At 30.8% G+C, this 13490-nt stretch overlaps 1 pseudogene; it reads right to left on the minus strand.

The window, feature by feature from the left end:
- Positions 1-405: 405 nt before the first annotated feature.
- Positions 406-13219, minus strand: LOC148306800 (histone H2A-like; annotated as a pseudogene).
- Between the last annotated feature and the right edge of the window lie 271 nt (positions 13220-13490).

The following is a 13490-nucleotide window of genomic DNA, read 5'->3' on the forward strand; positions in this document are numbered from 1 at the left end:
AAGCTGCGGATCGTAAATATTTACTTTTTATTCTAAAATATGTTTATAATAAAAATCGTGATACCGCTAAAAAATCTAAACAAATTTAGGTACCCCTACTATACAATTTCATGGTTTCAAATATGCGCTCAACTTTTAGAATACCTGTAGGATACATTTTTTAAAATAGGATTTCTAAGACAACCAATTAATGAATTAGGAACATAAATGGCGAAAAATTGCCTGTAATATTATTATAATTACTAAGGATAATTTATATAACGCCATTTTTGTAAAATACTATCTCAAGGGCGCTTACGCAGACATGGATTATGTTATGAAAATTAAAGTATAGATAAAAAAAAACATTTTAAAGTATAACGTTGTCAATTCGCTAAGTCTGAGGGTCTAAGTGGAGCCGCTTTATCATTGCGCCTTCTTCTCGGTCTTCTTAGGCTGGAGCATGGCCAAAACGTTGGGTAGGAGGCCTCCCTGAACGATGGTCACGCCGGAGAGCACCTTGTTGAGCTTCCGTCTTTGTGGATAGTCAACTGCAGATGGCGGAGGTGATGCTGGTCTTCTTGTTATCTCTGGCGGCGTTGTCGAGCATCTCTAACACCTTGGCAGCCAGGTACTCCATGACGGCGGCGAGGCATACGGGCGCACAACCCCCAACCTTCTCAGCGTAGTGGATGCTAGCTGGCGTGTTTTGGGTGTTGAAAATTGCCAGTGTATTCCATATGGTTAAATTAATTAATTAATTAATTTTTCAAAACATATTACACACATATATAATATTCCCGATGAGTAATTTCTATTTCTCATTTTGGGACAAGGTTTGTAAAAATGGACATGGGATTAAGGTTAACAAGACTGGAACACAAATAATAAAGTTATAAAAAAGATTTTTCAAAAAATAACCAAAACTAATACATGGCAAAATATAAAAACAATAAACATGTAAAATAAATAGGTAAAAAAAGCATATTTAAAAGAAATAAATGAGAAAAACATAAGGTAAGAAGCATATTTAAAATAAACAAATGAGAAAATATAAAAAATGAGAAAATATAACAAATAAGAAAATATAAAAAAAAAATTAGGTAAAAACAAAATAAGAAAATATGACTAAACACTACATATATATCTTTCCATAAAGTATTTTTTCAGATCATGTATTTTGGATCCCCGAATGGGTTCCCTTTTATATATGTCAATTTTAATAGAATTAAGTGTTTGTGTAAGTACTGATATTTTCATTAATTATGTGTGAGGTATTTTATTTTGGTGTTTGTGAATATTTTAATGAAAATAACAGAACTTTCATACCGCGCTCTCGCTGATTCCGTTCCTTGAGTTTTATCTTAAAATACGAACCGTTTAGACGCACCAGAAGCCCGTGTCGTTCGTTCGATATAAATCATGGGAAGCTTGATTCGTATAAATCTCGGATTATGTATTTTTTATCCCCGTTTGATTGGCAGGAAATTCGTTTCGTTTTCGACAATGGAAATTCTCCCTTCTCAAAGTTTGTTTTAATACGCCTTTTATGTATCGGTTCTCGCACGCTCGGGGCTATTTTGATAGGATTTTGTATTCGTTTTTTAAGTCTCGACTATTTTCTAAGTGTTGACATATTGTGCCTTTTGATACTTTATGATTTATTTCATATCTTTGTGATTTAAAAAAAACTCTGTTTTCAGTATTTATGTATTTTTTAGCTGATCTATTTCTTGAATGAAACATATTAATTTACGACACATTTATGTTTGTGATTTAGTCTACATCCGGACTTTTTCTGTCAAAATACAAAAAAAATACTTGCCAGCCAAAAAAATATCATACCATCGCGCCGCTCCTTCGCGGGGGTAGGCGGAGAGAATAGAACGCCACACCATTCTTTCATTACAAACAATCTTCGCCTCTTCCACATTCATGCATCTCCTCATACATTCCTGCCGATTATTCCGACTTCTGACATGACCACTTACAATTATTTCAAATACTTGTTCACGCTTAGTTTTCCTCGATCTTCCTCTGTTCCTATTTTCAACTAAATTTGCCTAATCTTTTTTTTTACTTTTCTTTCCTCACTCATTCGTTCCACGTGTCCAAACCATCTCAATAAACGTTTCTCAATTATATCAATAATACTTATCTCAACCTTTGCATTCTTTCCTTATTTCACCATTCGTACATCTTTCGTATATCGTTTTTTCGTACATTTGTCTGAGATATCGCATTTCGACTGTTTTTAGTCTACTTATGTAAAATATGTATGAACTCACTTTGAATGGTAACCTATTGACTGTCGTTAAATTGATACAAATTTGTTATGTATTTTAAAACGATTTAATCATTTTCCTGTTTATTTTATCGCTTCATTCACATATCTAAATGTTATGGTAATTTATGTTTTTTTTATTTGCTAATTATATTACTGTTTTTAACGACAAAATTTACTCAAGTTATATCAAAGTGTCTAAAGGTGAATAAATTACATTTATCACAATCATTTTGCTTACAATATTCACACTCAGCATATCATCATCGCGCAGTAAGCCAAGAAGTATGAATGTATTAAACTCAAGTATTATGCGATATAAATAATATAACGGATACACGGTGTCACAAGAGTCGAGATACTTATTATAATCGTTTTTATATAATGCTTGATTATGTTTTTATATATTTAATATTTTTAATTTTATTTTTTTAAATTTAGTTTATTGAAGAAACAGATTTCAGCTCTTTTTTCTTGTAGACGTATCACTCATGTAGTACACGCTTGCTAACTTTTATTTTTTACTTAACTTTTTACTTTTTCATCTTTTTTATTTTTATGTTTTTCATTATATTATTTATTTTATTTTTGTTTTCTGTTAGTCAAGTATTTTGTATTTTATTTTAACACTTTTATTTTAGTTCTACTTTTTATAATATCTATTGTATTCTTGCCAGTGTCCTTTACTGTGACCTAAATCATATTGTACGAGTATACCCACACACAGGCTATGCCTTTGTGAGATCTTATTTTATATTTATACTTAATATATATATTTTTTTTATTTGTATTTATATTATGTTGTTTAATGCAAAATAATCTAAAATTAATAATAAAAAATGTACATACCTATGTTATCGAAGAATATTGGAATATTGTTAAAACCATTATTCTGTTATTCTCTTATTTATTATCTAATTTTGATAATTGGAAAATTAATAAAGTGGTTATTTGTATTTTTTTAATAAAACAAATACTCGCGTTTTTACTATTATGATCATGACTTAAGTTTAATTTCTTTAAAATTTGTGATTATTTGAAAAGATTTTATTTACGTTTTAATCAACATTATTATGGACTTCTTAATAGCTGAAATACCAAAAGCTCGATCATTTTTAATGATTTCTCTCTTCCATTTTGTACCCCAGTTTCCTCCAATTTGATAATAATAATACATTAATCAATATTTTATACACGAATTGCGTGGTACCTTGTACAGACCACTGGAATATGTTGTTATGAATGGCACAACAGAATCACTTTACTCACCGTTATGTTATTTATACTACGATATGAATAATATTTTAAATCAAAATCTTACACATGTGAATGTGAGCATAATTAAAATCACAATGAGATTCCGGTACCGACAGTTATCGAGGGCATGCCAAATAAATTAGTTAGGTACTCTTTGATTCAAAATTAAAATTTTGCTTTGCCATAGTTTTTTTTAAAAACATCAATCGGTTTCTTCGCAGAGTGACAAAATGTCACATTATCACTTTTTCAACTGTTACGAACTGTATTTTTTTCATACTTGTGCAAATATTTACTAGTGGTTATTCCCACTGTTGGCAGTTCAACCTTTTGGTGACCTAAAATCATATTATTTTTTTATTTTTGGCACATACAAGACATTATGATTATCAATATATTGTATATCGACGTCTTGGTACTGATAAAATATCAGTGTTATTTTTAGAATTGCGCAATATAATAATCAGGATTTTTTGCAAAGGTAAATTTTGTAATTTTCAAGATACTGAATTTATATCGACACACGATATGATTTGGCTGAGGCAACTACAGTAAAAAGTTGATCGTACCGCATTTTACTAAAAATAATTTGAAGTTGTATCCTTGAATTGGGTGGTAAGTATGTATGTACCATGTTCAATTCCATACGATATCACAACCTTGCGATAAGTACATATATAAGTATGTTTGTACCATATTCAATTCCATACAAAATCACAACCTTGCGATTAGTATGTGCGTGCCATTTTCAATTCCATACAAAATCACAACCTTGCGATAAGTAAGTGTGTGCCATTTTCAATTCCATACAAAATCACAACTTTGCGATAAGTATGTGTGTGCCATTTTCAATTCCATACAAAATCACAACCTTGCGATAAGTATGTGTGTGCCATTTTCAATTCCATACAAAATCACAACCTCGCGATAAGTATTTATGTGCCATATTCAATTCCAAACGAATTCACAACCTTGCTATAAGTATGTATATGCCATTTTCAATTCCATAGAAAATCACAACCCTGCGATAATTATGTGTATACCATGATCATTTCCATACTAAATCACAACCTTGCCATAAGTATGTACCATGTTCAGTTTCATACGTAATCATAACCTTGCACCCTTGCCAATATATTTTAAATAATATATTTAGTAAGAATTTAAAAAAATACATATTTCATATTTTTATTTAGTTATAAAAATCGTATATTCTGACTGTCGCATAAATATCAGACGTAATACTTATTGAGTTATGTATATTTAATTTTTCTCTTTTTGTACTCAGCCGCCATCTTTTACAGCTAACGACGCAGGTGTGTAACATTTTAATATCAACTTTTTTATGCGCACAACAAAAAGCCTTTAATAAAATGCTTCTAAATTGAATATCACACCTGAATAGCGTCCGCCCAGCCCAGTGCTAGCGCTACTACCTACTAGTCTAATTCATATCAGGTAGCCGCTGCTATACAAGGTACCGCAAAACTCCAAGACAGATCTTTTTTGTGGTCAGATTCGTGTTTTTAATTATACCATATGTTTCTGAAATTTGCACACCCTCTATAAATTAAAAGTATTTAATTTAAGGTACATAATATGTATTCGTGTTTTTGATTGCGCCTTCAAGTTACTGAAATTTGCGCACCTTCCAATTTATATTTCATAGAGAGTTTTAGAGCATTGTGCCCTACATAATAGGATACTAACTTGTATTAATATTACGCTTAAGGTACATATTAATCAAATTAATTCAGTAAAATATATTTGTATTTTTGTGTAAATTAAGCGTGGTTTTATTATTTGAAAGCAACAAAAAATTCAACGTGCCAATCCATAAAAAAATAATTTTACATTTACAGAATAAAAAAATTGTCCAAAATAGTTGCTTAGCGATATAATAAACAAATCAAATGAAGAATCACGGAACACAGCTAACTAACCATCACGCCGCTTCTCCGGGGTAGATAGAGTGGATATAACGCTACGCCACTTTTTTAGTGTAAACATTATTCGCCTCTTTCATATTCGCGCATCTTCTCATAATCATTTATATACCCTCGATTTTTACGGAAACCAGCCGTATTTGTAAAAAAACAATGTTTTTTTTTTATTTAATAAATTGTTTTTTGTTGTTGTGGTTTTGGTCAATAATTCGTGAAAAGAATATTGATACATGTCCTGATAAAATTAAATTTTAGAATTAAATTTTGGAACTGCTGTAAGTTACGATATACCCTGTACAATACTTACTCGGTTGTGTGGTCAAACCTTTTGCATTTGAATAGCTAATATTACGGAAGGTGGCTCAGACCAACGGGGGAACGTGCTACCAGTATCCGCACCAGAATACCAATTAATTCGTTATTTATTATTCTGTTTCTTTCTGTGTCTTTCTACGTGATTCGATTTTTTGTCAACATTCAGACAGATCATATTTTTCCAATAAATTTTATTTATAAAGCCGTTAACTGTTTTTGGTCGCTAATCGACATAGTGACAATTTGAAAGAGTCATATTCAACCGTGATTCTCTTTTCATAGATCTGTTTTAATAATCGTTAGGTCTCATTAAATTTGAATCAAGTTTTTCGTTGTCATTGACGTACATCAAATGAAATATAAAATATTGGACTTGAATAATAAAGGTTTTTCTACTATCCGTGCGTTGATATTTTAAGTCGAAAATACTAGGACAACATGCTGGTGTGAGCGATTGTAATGACATACAAAAATAATGTACATATTTACTCTGGGAACTAAGTTTAAATTTGGTTTTCCGTTAATTAACCAGTGAACATGTTTAACAATAAATGAAATTGGAAATCGTTTTTTTTTACGCAGTCCAAAAAAATTGTGTTTATTTTTAATTTTAGTACTATCTTAAAGTAACCTTTACCATTAACAGCAACTAGGGAAATGTCTAAAACACCTGTGATTCACTTTATATTTTTTTCACTACTTTTCGATGAATCAGCATCTTTTAATCTTATTTAATTGAATTGAATTTTTCAGGAATCTATTTGATATTATCCACAATTTGTTTTTTTGTCTTAAATCACTCGTGTGACTTATTTTGACTCGTACAATTAGCAGTGTGCGAGTTACAAAGGTAATATTAATACAGCTGCTATTTTACTTTTCCTACATTCCTTTCTACGTTTCCCTGCATTCACTTTCTTATATGGCCACCCTGAACTTCTTTTTTTTGTTATCCTTATCAAATAAAATATATTTCACACTATCCAATAATCTGGAGTGCAAAATTGATCACCATGCCTTCATTACTACGTATTAAACGATCAGGTTAACACTGCATCGATCCGACGCTGTTCCCTATGCAATCCTATCTATGTGGTGTTGGGATTGAAGATAAATTCATAGGGCCTACACTTAGTCGTTGAGTAGTTTCCCGGTATGTAATGCCTTTGCTCTTAGATGTCATCAAATCTTTGAGTCACTTCCTTTCACGTTACCTCCTATTGAGTGTTAAATTTATTTAATATATCACCTTTATGTGAATACTTCCGCGAGCCACATTTTTGAAAATTATCCATTTTGATTATTGGTTTGTCATGGTGTGTAATGAGTGACAGAGCGACGCCGCTGGTATCATTTGTTACGCGACGGATAATATGACCAATTTATAACATTTGCTCTTTCAATTTTACACCGATCAGTCGGTTTCTCATGACGGGTTCGGAGCCCATTTTTGGTCATCCACTATCATTAGATGACTGCAGAAAAACTTTTGTTACTGCCCTCTCGGCGTAGGTATACTTTACGATCGCTTTTTTTATTATTTATTATTATTTTATTTTCTTAACGTATAATAAACCTTTGAGAACCTAACTGTGTACATTGAAAAACATGCATACATTGAAATACGGCAGAATTAATAAAATACTTTTGATCATAATATAATTATCTTTATTAGTATTTTATAAGAACGAGCAATTGTCTGCCCTTAATATTGTACAATAGTTAATATGGTAACTCTGGAAATTATTTGTACGGAAAATTTAATTTTCGATTTACATGGAACATATAATCAGAAGATTGCTGAATAATTTTGATCATAAATTATGAGAAACTCACTTTTTTTCTTTTCACATGCTTCTTACCTTATCTTCTTTTCGATGCTGTTAACTGTACCTTTTATTCCATTATATTTTACATTTTGCGCTGTGTTTTCTTATTTGTTTTTCAGTCTTGTTAAGATTAATCCCATGTCCCAAAATGAGTAATGGAAACTACTCAGGAATAGTATACATATACAATGTGACTTATTATAGTAATAATTTTTGATGATTTATAAAGCGCCATTTTCGTAAAATATTGCCTCAAAGGCGCTCATACATACGTATGTAATATGTTTAAATAAATAAATAAACTTTATGAAATAAAACAACTTTATTTTAACCACTTTTAATTGGTACACTTTTTCCAACCGGTTTCGACAAGAACCTTGTCATACTCAGGGTTTATGTACTAATTACAAAACATTTAAATACTCATAGTTAGGTTATAATTCATTACCCTTCCCTTACGATCCCAAAAATTTTCACGCACTCCGTACAACGTATGTGATTTTAAAAATTCCTAAATGTTGCTTTTATTGAGCATTGCGAAGCGGTTGGAAAAAGTGTACCACTAAAAAGTGGTTAAAACAAAGTTGTTTTATTTTATAAAGTTTATAAAATGTGCCACAAAGTATCTGCGAAAAACATTCATGAAAAAAATAAATAAACATAGTATCGATTCGTTGCGATGCTTTTTTTCACTTTTGACGGCAGCTAGGGCTCGGAAAATTTATAATTGTGAAGGAAATTGCCAATTTTAGGTTATTTTTCAATGATCCATAAGTATGTAGTTCTGAAAAAAATGGTATGAAACTGTACTAGTTGAGTGTATGTAGCTTTTCAAGGCGTGATTTGTTAGAGAGGCAAAGGGATAAATGATAAAAAGAGGTCTCAGTCCTCGGCTACCGTCATACGCACTATCATTTGTAGAATTGGCCGGAGCCAAGTCTCGCCCGCGCCGCCTCCCGCCGCCGCGTCGCGAGCGGGAGCAATTTGTACGCGGCACTATGACGATGCGATTACCACTAATGCGTTTCTATGTGGACCGGATTGTTTTAGACGGACCAATGTCTGATGTATGAAGGGGTTTTTTTCCACGACGCATCGTTGAATTTTAATAAATATTTATTCAAGTTGTTAATCTGACAAGCGTGTGATACGTGAATGAATATATCTGCGGCGCTCAAAGCGGCAATGTTCTCGTTCAATTATCTGTTTTTTTTTCACGAGACCTTGAATCGTATCACGTATTTAGTTTGAGTGCTTTCACACCAAAGATTACACATTGTGTTTCATATTTATTACAGAAGATCTAGGGTTAGCTAGCGATACTAGCGCTATCTCAGCTGGTGTAGTGCCAATTACCTTTTTCGTGTTATTTATTGATTGGGAATTCACTTTGTGAAATGACGTGATGATTTGAATATAAGAACAAAACACTTATATAAGACCACGTTTTGAGTTTATTCATTTTAATACGACTAGTTTCGAGAACTACAGATTTTCTGTAGTCTTCGAGATTAGTTGTGGGGGTCCTCACCAAAACGTTACATTTCCATTATAAATGATTTTAAGTAATCGGGAATTCTAGCTTGTAAAATTGTTAGGTTTTGGTGCGAAATGATGATTTCATATTGGTTTAACACAGGATTGGTCACGTTTTGTAGCAATTTTAATAAAGATTTCGATAGAATACAGTAAACAGAACAGAATTGTATTTAAAGGATTTTTGGATAGCATTTTAAGTGTGCAATATTGGAAATGTAACTTTATGGTGATGACCTCCACAGTTGTGTTTATATTAATGATCTTAAAAAAAAGTGGTCTTTTGGTTGTTTTTTATTTTTATATTTTATTCATCATGTTATTCCACAAAGTTAATATCACATCATCAAATGCAATAATTCCTGATTCCTTGAAATATTTGTCAGTTTTTAAACAATTGTGAATATTAGTTTGTGATCTATCTAATGCGAAAATACCATTAGATTATTACGTATAAATTGTTGTAATTTTAAGGTTTATTTGGCGCATCGTTTTGTTGCATGAATTTTTGTACTGTATTGTTTGAATCGATTTTTTTTATTAAATAATTAGTCAAACGTATGATTTGGGATGTGTGGCTTCAAAGAAGGGTGATTAGTTTTTCTTCATCTATAGTAAGCACTTCACAGTCAGGTTAATATTGAAATTAAGATTTTTCACACTAAAAAATATTTTATCAAGAACTTTGATTTTTCGATATCATGAAGTAATGTAGAATTTCAATATTTTATTTTTATACAAATGTCAAATAGTAATAATTTTATTTTAATGACCTGACGATGAAATTATTTTCCGAAACCGGCAGTAGTCAGTATAAGTATTTATAAAAGTGGTATTACACAAAGTAAACAATGGATTATAAGGAGAGTGTTTTATTACCACATCACAAAGTTATCGATGCTTTTTTAATATACAAAATGTAATGTAGAGTTATTAAGAAATTTAAAAATAAGTTAAAATTTAGTTTAAATTTAAAAAATGTAGGGCATCTTACGTTAATATAACAATATAGTACTATTCATTCAAATTGAAGTCTCATATCCTGGCATTGCGTCATCATATCATTCGCGTCCTTTATTCAGTTACTTGAACCAGTACAAAGTACTGAATGCCTTACTGCATTTCATATGGGAAGCCTTAAGTATTTCTGAATCACTCTTCAGATAAGATGAGCCCTTTATAACTTCTTGTAAGAACACTTCACGAACATTGAGGACGTTCGTCCCTTTCGGGCCACAAGCGGTGTAGTTTAATTTATCTCCTGATTGAAGTACACCGAGTACGAACAGTACTCTACAAATTGCTTGAGAAAGATTACAACACACACAAAAAATTGGTTATGTTTGCGTATGGGTTCACCGGGAAGCGGGGAAGTAAGAAAAGTTTATTACAATGAAGTCCTTGTACGATGAAAAAAATTGTCCTTAAATCACCAGTGAAATTGGACAGGTAGATAAAAGCTTCAATTTGAATTATAGGATATACGTTTTATATATTTCTTTGCATGCTTGTTTTTATTAAGAACCTTTTATTACATATGTGTGTATATATATATAAATATATATATATATATATATATATATATATATATATATATATATATATATATATATATATATATATATATATATATATATATATATATATATATATATATATACATATATATATATATATATATATATATATATATATATATATATATATATATATATATATATATATATATATATATATATATATATATATATATATATATATATATATATATATATATATATATATATATATATATATATATATATATATATATATATAATACAATAGTATTTGAAGCATTATTCATTTTTTAACGTTTCTCAGAACGTATATTTAATATTTTAGGGTTGTAAAATGTTCACCATTGTTTTAAATTGACAAATTGACTATTAGAGTATTTTTGCTCCATATTTTTTTTATCTAAGCGGTTTTTTTGGACTTTAGGAGGCACTAACAAAGGTGAGTATTTTAATATATAGTTGAAGAAGACTATAGGAGTCGAGGTATTTACAGGGTTTACGACCTGTCATAGGCTCGTTTGAGTGATCCCTTTAAGCACGTGCAATATTCACCATTCTACCCATGATTGACAGGTTTGGATATACTCAAAAATTTCGGTCTCTCAAACCATTTTATTTCCTAAGCGATGCCCTCAATCTTTGAGCTTTTCTGCGGATAATTTTAATACCGTGCTCGGCTTGTAAATCTAATAATTCCTTTCGTAGTTTTCTAAATTCGATGTTGATTTATGATTATTCTCCACTTCGTATTTCATCAAGACCGCGGTGGGTCATGTATTATTTTTTCCAGACAGTATTCTCATCACGTACTTTACAATCGATCGTATGATAAGGCACTCTATTCAAAGTCTGGCATAACATTTTAATAGTGCCTCCGAGCAAACTCAATACGCTTCTAAAAGTACGAATGCAGCTGAAATAATTTAACACGCTCCTATAAAATAAATAAATTCAATATTTACTCTGCTAGGTACTGAATATAGGTACGCCTTTGTTCTCACGTCCTACAATTCTGGACGGTTTTGATTTCTCGTTCAGAGATGTTATTTCAAAAAATAATCCTCCATGAAATTATTCCCATTAAAACGTATCGAATGTTTACCTTGTTATTGCTCCTGTCCCGAGTTTCGTTGAAGGATTCCTTCTTCGCTTTCTTAAACTAACATACGTCAGTAATTGAAATGCACCCGAGCATCCAGATTTTTTGCTGATTCAATTGAAGGCGTACAATGGGCCTGTCATATTTTATGAGATGATATTTTCACAATGAAAGCGCAAGGAAGGTTATGATTGTTACGCCATTGGTTGGATGCCTTTTTATAACCGTAGGCCGTGCGGGGGTCTTGTATTTTTTTAATGCATTAAGTAATACAATGTTATTCGCCGACGGGTATCGGTAACTACCTACGTTCTACATGGATTCGTATTAAAGTACCTCACTACTACTTCAGGGGTTCAATATTTCTCGCAATTATTATGAAATTATTGTTTGTATTATAAGTATTTCAATCTATTGCCATTGTAATTTTTCTCTTCAATTGATTCCTTACTTTCGAAATTCCTTCAGAGCATCTGTATTTATTGAGTAACCTTTTGCATGAAAAAGTAGTTTATAGTAATAATTGTAGGTAATATACGATGAAATAATTTTTCTATTTTATTTGATTAATTTAAAAAATATTTTTACCCTTCGCTTCCTCCATTTAGTGCCGTTTTTATCGCTAACCGCTAAAATCTTATGTTTTAGATTGGAGACTAGAGATAATATATAAATAATCTTAAAATAATCCTAAAACTCACGAAATTCATCCCGTGAAGCTGATCTTTTTTGGAAACAAATAATTTCTATCCCACTTATACGAAAGAAAAACCATTTAAAAATCCACGGAAAATATGTTAACGTTTTTATTATTTCTTTATTCTTGGATAAGTTTGTAAAAATAAAATATTTCAAAGCTAATCGTGCTTAAGCTAATTGCTATCTCACTAATAATATTATAATATTATATCTAAATATCAATTTATTCCTACTAGTTTATTCGTGTAATATATTTTTAATTATCCATTATTCTGTGCCATAGCAAATCAATTCGTTAAAATCATATAAAATAGTATTTATTTTAAACCCTTTCATCAAAGCTCTTTGTAAAAAATATAGAATTTCTCATTCTGAAAATATTCAATTATTATATTTTGTCCGTTTCAGTTGTCCTTTTATGATTTCCAACCGGTTAGTAGTTATTTCTAAACAAATTTGAAAAATAATTTTTGTATTATTTCCGTTTTTTCATTGTCCATTTGTTGCTAATAATCCGCACTTTGTTCGGGAAGAAAGGGGATTTCACGTATAATAATCTGTGTTTATTGTTATTTTGCCGAAGTCTTTTTTTATAGGCACACAATACCACTGTCTTATTCGTTGGCTCGCCGTTTTGTAAAGGTTTATTCATAGTTGTTTGTGCGGGAGTAAGAAGGCATACTTTTTGTATTTACCAGGAAGCGATAAAATTCCATTGTGCCATATAGAAATGAAAACATTTTCCCTTCATTTACCTACTCGCTGCAGGCCAGTGTAGGTACCCGTTTCTTCAGGCTGGATCATTATTGTATAGTAATATTGCAAGTAATCAAAATATTTAAAAAATGATAATATTTTCTTAACATCTCAACATAGAAGAAAAAGAATATAAAAGTCTGTGCATTTACAGGGATTATGACCGTCTTAGGCTGATTTATGATGGTTGTAAGCCGTGCAAATGCCCAGACTTCCATATTCTTCTTCATC

This window comes from Brachycentrus maculatus, unplaced genomic scaffold (genome assembly GCF_059751285.1).
Source record: "Brachycentrus maculatus isolate JH-2025_06_01 unplaced genomic scaffold, ASM5975128v1 h1tg000226l, whole genome shotgun sequence".
Taxonomy (NCBI): Eukaryota; Metazoa; Arthropoda; class Insecta; order Trichoptera; family Brachycentridae; genus Brachycentrus; species Brachycentrus maculatus.